This window comes from Ahaetulla prasina, chromosome 10, assembly GCF_028640845.1.
Source record: "Ahaetulla prasina isolate Xishuangbanna chromosome 10, ASM2864084v1, whole genome shotgun sequence".
Classification (NCBI taxonomy): domain Eukaryota; kingdom Metazoa; phylum Chordata; class Lepidosauria; order Squamata; family Colubridae; genus Ahaetulla; species Ahaetulla prasina.
In genome coordinates this window covers 21,924,637-21,931,155 of record NC_080548.1, presented here as the reverse complement: position 1 = coordinate 21,931,155, position 6,519 = coordinate 21,924,637, and positions in this window count along the sequence as shown.

Here is a 6,519-nt window from a genome sequence, read left to right as displayed (position 1 = left end):
TTCCTGGGGGGTGCCACCTGTTTTAACCTTCCTGTAAAATAAAACCAAGCTTTCCTTATTCTGAATAAATCCCCAATCTCCAAGACTGATCTTTTCAGCCACCCTAGCCTCCCATTGTGTTCGGAAGCTGGAATGGAATTACGGTGAAGTTCCTATCTGAGTCTGGATGTCACAAAAAACAAGGTTTATAAGGTTTTATAAAGTGAAGACACAAAAGCATGACCTTAATTACAGTTTGGCCTATGGTCTACTCCAGGAGTCTGCAAACTTGGCTCTTTTAAGACTTGTGGACTTCAACTCCCAGAGTTCCTCATCCAGCAAAGCTGGCTGAGGAACTCTGGGAATTGAAGTCCACAAATCTTAAAAGAGCCAAGTTTGCAGACCCCTGGTCTACTCTGTGATATTCCCACTAGAAGAACACTATTAGTTCAGGTATCACAAAGATGAGGCTTAATTCTCAAATGCTTATTCTAAAAATTGCTGTTCTGACAAAGAGGATATTGTACTGATTGAATGTTGATGCTTTTCAGGATGAAAACAAAAGTTTGCTGGAATTCTAGTTTGTATCACACTTCAAGCTCTTCATACTAAGACAAATGCCGAGAGTCGCCATCAGACCAGCAATAGAATGCTAAAGCATATCTAAAAATAGCTGCCAAGTATTTATGCGCCCATCATGCTTTCTTGGAATGCCACAGATCTTTTAGCCATTAACCAACATGCCACAAGAGAGCCGCCTTTTGCAAGCATCTGAAGTATCTAGAAGAGACTGGAAGTTATGTATGATTCACCCATTACGATTTGCTAGACTTGGGGGATTTTCATTTTCTGCTAATACGACAAGGTACATAATGTGGCTATATAAGATTTCGGAGCAAGATAATGAGCTGTCTGCCAATCTGAAGGAAGGAGTAGGACGAATCCGTCTGCACTCTTATTTTTACATGGTAACTAGAAAAGTGGGTTTGCACAACACCCTGAGCCACAAACCAGCAAGTCACATTTTAGCAAGCATTTTGTGCAAAGTCCAATGCCTATGGCTCAGTGTGTCATAATAACACAGCTAAGGATGTTGCTGTTTTTCCACCCTGCTCTATCTAGGATAAATCATATTTCAATGGGGAGGGGAACCCAGGTTGCCATCTCTAACAGGGGTCTCTGCAGCTTTGCTGGCTGAGGAATTCTGGGAGTTGAAGTCCACAAGTCTTAAAGTTGCCAAGGTTGGAGACCCCTGATCTATAAGTTTGCCAGCTCTGCATAGCTACCTGCCTGATTTGAATGGATTCAGAGTCATCGGCTTATGCTGTGGCTTGGTTAATTCTGACTGACTAAATCACAACTGTCTGTGTTTTGCCCAACATGCTAAGCCACAATGTGCTAAGACTCACCACTGTAATTTGCAAACCACATGGCTTTCTGAGAAGTTATAACTCAAGCTTGCTTTTTTCCCCCTAGTCTTAATAGGCTTTCCTGTCCTGATTTTTCTCTCCGCAGCCTCTGCACCATTTTGTCTTTTTAATGTCATGCTATTTATAAAGGGGTTGGTGGAAGTTTTCTTTTACATCATTTGACAGCTTGCTTGTTTTTTATAAGTCTGGAGAAACTCTGCTGTCACTATGGGGAAATAGAACTCTCGTTTTTTCTACTGACAATAAAATCAGTAATAGTTTAGCCTTTTGAAGTTTTCTTCATATGATCTAAAATCGGTCTCAACAAGGTGATGAATTCAACATACGGTACCTTATTGTGTATCAAAGGGTAGGTAAAGGGGATCTATTTCTGGATCGCTCCAAAGTGCAATTAAAAATCTATAACCACTGAATTGCTCTGATCTTTTCCAAGCTACTCCTTATTGAAAATACCTGTTTTCCCATTTTTAAGTGCCATTTTCCTTGTGCAGCCATATCAGAATTCAACTGGAATCTTTTGAAAAAGACATTAAATTCACTGATTCGGCAGATAGCTGCAAAACTTGAGATTGTAGGTAATATTTAGACGACTTCTGTGGAGCCTTAAAATGCACTTTTTTTTTTGCTTTTCACAGCAGCAACACACCGTTAATAGAAGAACTTGTGACCGAACCATCTTCCCAAGTGGGAAAAGGGCATTACAGAATTTAGTTTCCTTTGGTAGAAAAAGGATCAGGAACATGAAGTATAAATAAAGTTAAAGAGGGTTTTGTTCAAGGCAGCAAAGAATCCCAGTTTTCCCAGCTTCAGCAGTTAACTTGCTTGTTTCCCTTCTCTCCAATTAACCAAATGTCCCCAAAATCAAGAAAACAGTTGCATTTGCATAATGCATTTGCGTAATGTCTGGGTTTTGGATTAGCATGTGGCATGAACCTAGCCACCATGATCTCTAAACCATGATATTATAAGTTAGCAGTTTCTATAAAAGCCAGTGTATTTGCTCAGGATTGGGAGCAGGAATATCTAAACTCTAGTCCTCTCTTAAGCATGAAAACTCACTGGATGACTTTGGGCAAATCACTCTTGGCCCTAAATTGGGAGAGCAAAAAATATCTCCCTATTACCCATACCTGGCCAATGATCCATAACCTTCAATTTATAAGACTTCATTCTGCAGCTGATTGATTTGTGCTGATAATTCCTGGCCAAACTTAAGTTTATTCGCTAATTGAAAACATGTTTAAGTAACTCAATGCGTTATTGAGATAGTTCCAATAATCAGGAAACTACTGTAGATTCAGTATGTTCAGTTACTATTAAGAAAACAACCATTGGTTTCCCTTTCAATCAACAATTTCTCTAGCAAAAGAAAGCTGAGACTGACAGCCTGTTTCCAAATTCAGAATGAACATATCATTTAATGATAGCATAATAAACTGGATTGAGGTGGCATAATAAACTGTGGTTTAGCTTAAGCCATAAAAATAATAATTTACAAAGCAGGAAAGTTTGGATGGAAGCAACACCAGCCAAAAGCTGAAGATTTTGGCATCCAGCCCCTCTCAAGTGATACAGATGGAATGTTCTCAAGAGCTCCCAAGCCTTAAACAGAAACTTATTAATGTTTATTTGTTTAGAAGCCTGAACTCACAACCTGGAAAATCAATCTTTAATTCAATTGAATGTAACTGGGATGCTTAGTGAGCAACTCACAATCATTTCTTCATTTGTTGCATGAACACAATCTTATAAGTTGTCATGGGTGTTCTATTAATGGCAGTGGGGCATTAATCCTTTAATGTAAGTAGCGCATTCCTGGGCAACTATGGAGAGGAGGGTGAAGATGTAATGTGTATGTAGATGTAGTATGAAGATGTAATGAAGGTGTAATGATGACATCACTTCAATGCTGCTATATGTAATTGCAATGCTGAGTGTTTTTGTCATTTTCCCCTCGTTTGCCATGCATATTGCCAGACACTGAAGCTCTGATTCAAAGCCAGATTGAACATGTCAGCACATGTAGAGAGCCAGGGCAGACATTCCCTATTAGAAGTCTTGCCTCCATTAAATTTTGAGCCTTTCCCCAAACAGAATGAAAACTGATATCCCTCAGGACCTGCACCCAGGGAAACTTAAAGTTTTATAGATGAGAGAAAGAAAAACTAAAGGACCATTAAATCCTATGATAGTCTCTAAATGAACTAAGGATCAAAACTGTTAGAAGGAAAGTGAAGGAATACAGAAGTCAGTTTGTATGATCAGGGTCAAAATAAGACATATAAAATTCTAGAAACTCTTTACCGACTTTTTGCTGATATCTGGACACTGGACAGAAACATTAATAATTTATCAATTTGTGACTGACTAAGGAGAAGGCTATGGGAAGAAGTGATATGTGTATATAACCTTTTAGAGGGTGGATAAATATTAAGTTTGTTTGTACTTGTGATGAAGATCAGAAGCCATTCTTTAAATATTTTTTCCTATTTCCTTCTTTCTTTTCCTTTTTTCTTTGCGCTGTATAGTTCCCTTTTTCTATTCTTTTCGCTTTTTCTTATTTCAGTTTGTGTTATAGTTAAAATCCTTAATAAAAGTCCTTAATAAAACTTTTTTAAAAGGTTTCCCAGAGGATCATGGCTGAGGAAGAACCTAGGAGCATATATTTTTAACAGGGCAGGATATCTCTTTTGCCCAACTAGTTTTAGTACGTCCTTTTTCTTGCCCATCACTTAATTGTAGATGAAGTCAGTCATATTACAAATTGACCTGATATTTAGGTAAAGGTTAAAGGTTCCCCTTGCACATATGTGCTAGTTGTTGCTGACTCTAGGGGGGCGGTGCTCATCTCCGTTTCAAAGCCGAAGAGCCAGCGCTGTCCAAAGACGTCTCCGTGGTCATGTGGCCGGCATGACTCAACGCCAAAGGCGCACAGAATGCTGTTACCTTCCCACCAAAGGTGGTCCCTATTTTTCCTACTTGCATTTTTACGTGCTTTCGAAACTGCTAGGTTGGCATAAGCTGGGGCAAGTAACGGGAGCTCACCCCGTTACACGGCAGCACTAGGGATTCGAAACGCTGAGCTGCTGAGCTTCGATCGACAAGCTCAACGTCCTAGCTCCTGAGCCACCCTTTTGATCTGATATTTATCGATAGCTTTTCTAGACACTTGAAGATATACTGATGGAATTGCAAGTGGAGGTTTTGAACATTTTGAGAAACATTTAAAGCACCAATCGCTCTGTCCAAAGGCATTGTGCAATTCCCTGTGACCTAGATCACATGTGAATAGCACCAGCAACATAATGAAGTTGCAGCTCTCCCCACTCTCCATCTTCTGGGCAACTTCTGCAATCTACATATGGTCATACTTGGTTATAGAACAAGAATTTCAACAAAAAGAGGAGTGCTAAAAGTCATGTGCATCGGCACATAATGATTTGAAATGGATGTCGTTGATTTCCGTGGCTTGCTTTGCTGAAGCAGCAGAACCACACTGATTCTAGATTTTTTTGGGGGGAGGGGGACTCGTGGTCAGGATAAGCCAGACTGCTCTTCCGCAGTGTTAATAATGCAGATAATTCTGTTTCTCTCCCCAAAACCCAAAGAGAGATTTGGGCCTATCTGAAAGATCACAGCTTCTCCACCCATGCTATATATATAAAAAAAAGCCCTTTCACAGAACTGTAAGGCTGGCAAATCCTAATACTCAAGAGGATCACATTGCTTTATTCCATGGGTTCTGTTAAGACTTCTGCTAAACTGACCAATAAGTATAAAACCACAGGCAGCTACTCAAAAAAACATAGCTAATAAATAAATAAATATGGAATGGATCAAAGTCAGACTGTATGGTTATTGCCAAGAAGGAAAGCCAGTCATATTTCTGTAAAGCAGCCCACACAAAGCAACAAACACAAAAAATATATTATTTCCCCTGAAAAGCATTCCTAGAAAGAGCAATATTAATGTTAGGAATTTCTAGCCTTTTACTCTGGTTCAGTGAAAAATATCTAAAGCTATTTAAGAATATGTATTATTAGACTAACTGATCTGGCCAACAAAAACCTAAAAGCCCACAAACACGTACAGAAAACCCTTTGCTGTTATAACGTGGTCATCTAGATATTTATAGCCCAAATCTACTGAATATATCTGATTAGTGTATCTTTTGCCATTTTTTGGACAAAACTTCCTTGTTACCTATAGTATCAGTCAGGCTACGTTGTAAAACACAACTCATTAGTATGTGTCAGGAAAAAGAGTGAAATCCAGACAGGCTTAAAAGCCATTACAAACAAGTCCCAAACATGATTTCTGCCTCGTCATGCCTTCCAGTCTCTGAATATTGAAACTGAGCGGCTTTAACTAAAAAGCTTGGAATGCAAAACCTTCTCTGTGGAGAAGTTTATAAGAAGTCTTCTCTGATAACATGCCCACTTCTATGAGAAGAGCTAGAAATACATTTCTTTTGGGCAGAAGATACAATTTCCATCCGTCTCTTGTGCCAAGAGCCCAACCTAGTAGGAGTTGCTTAACTTTTGAACGTGTGAGAACTAATTTTCATATTGGGCTGGAAAATTCTAGATGGCCAAATTGTTCAGACACTTTTTTTGAACTTTTTTTTATTTTATAAACAAACAAACATACAATAGATAATCAATTGTTCAGTGCTTCATCTGAGTACATCTTTTGTGTCTTCCTCATGTTCTTCAATGTTAAATCATTTCATAATATCATCATTTCGTTTATTGTAACATTTCTCCCACATTTCTTACTTTGCTATGAATACATTTATCAATTTTCTGTTTCCTCTTTCTTCTTCCCATGTTTCATTATGACATTACCCTATATATATTTCTTCTCTAACCAATGGTAAAATTTGTCTCCATATCTTAAAATATTCAGATTCCTCTCTTTCTTCGATTGTCAATCTATTCATTTCTGCACAATCCAATATTTTCTTAATTACTTCACCCTCTGTAGGGATTTTCTCTGCTTTCCATCTTTGCGCAAATACTACCTTGTTCAGACACTTTTGATCCTTTGTGGCCTAGCTGACAAACTTTTGGCAGGACACTACTGTAGGTCAGCAATTGTTCCTTTGAAT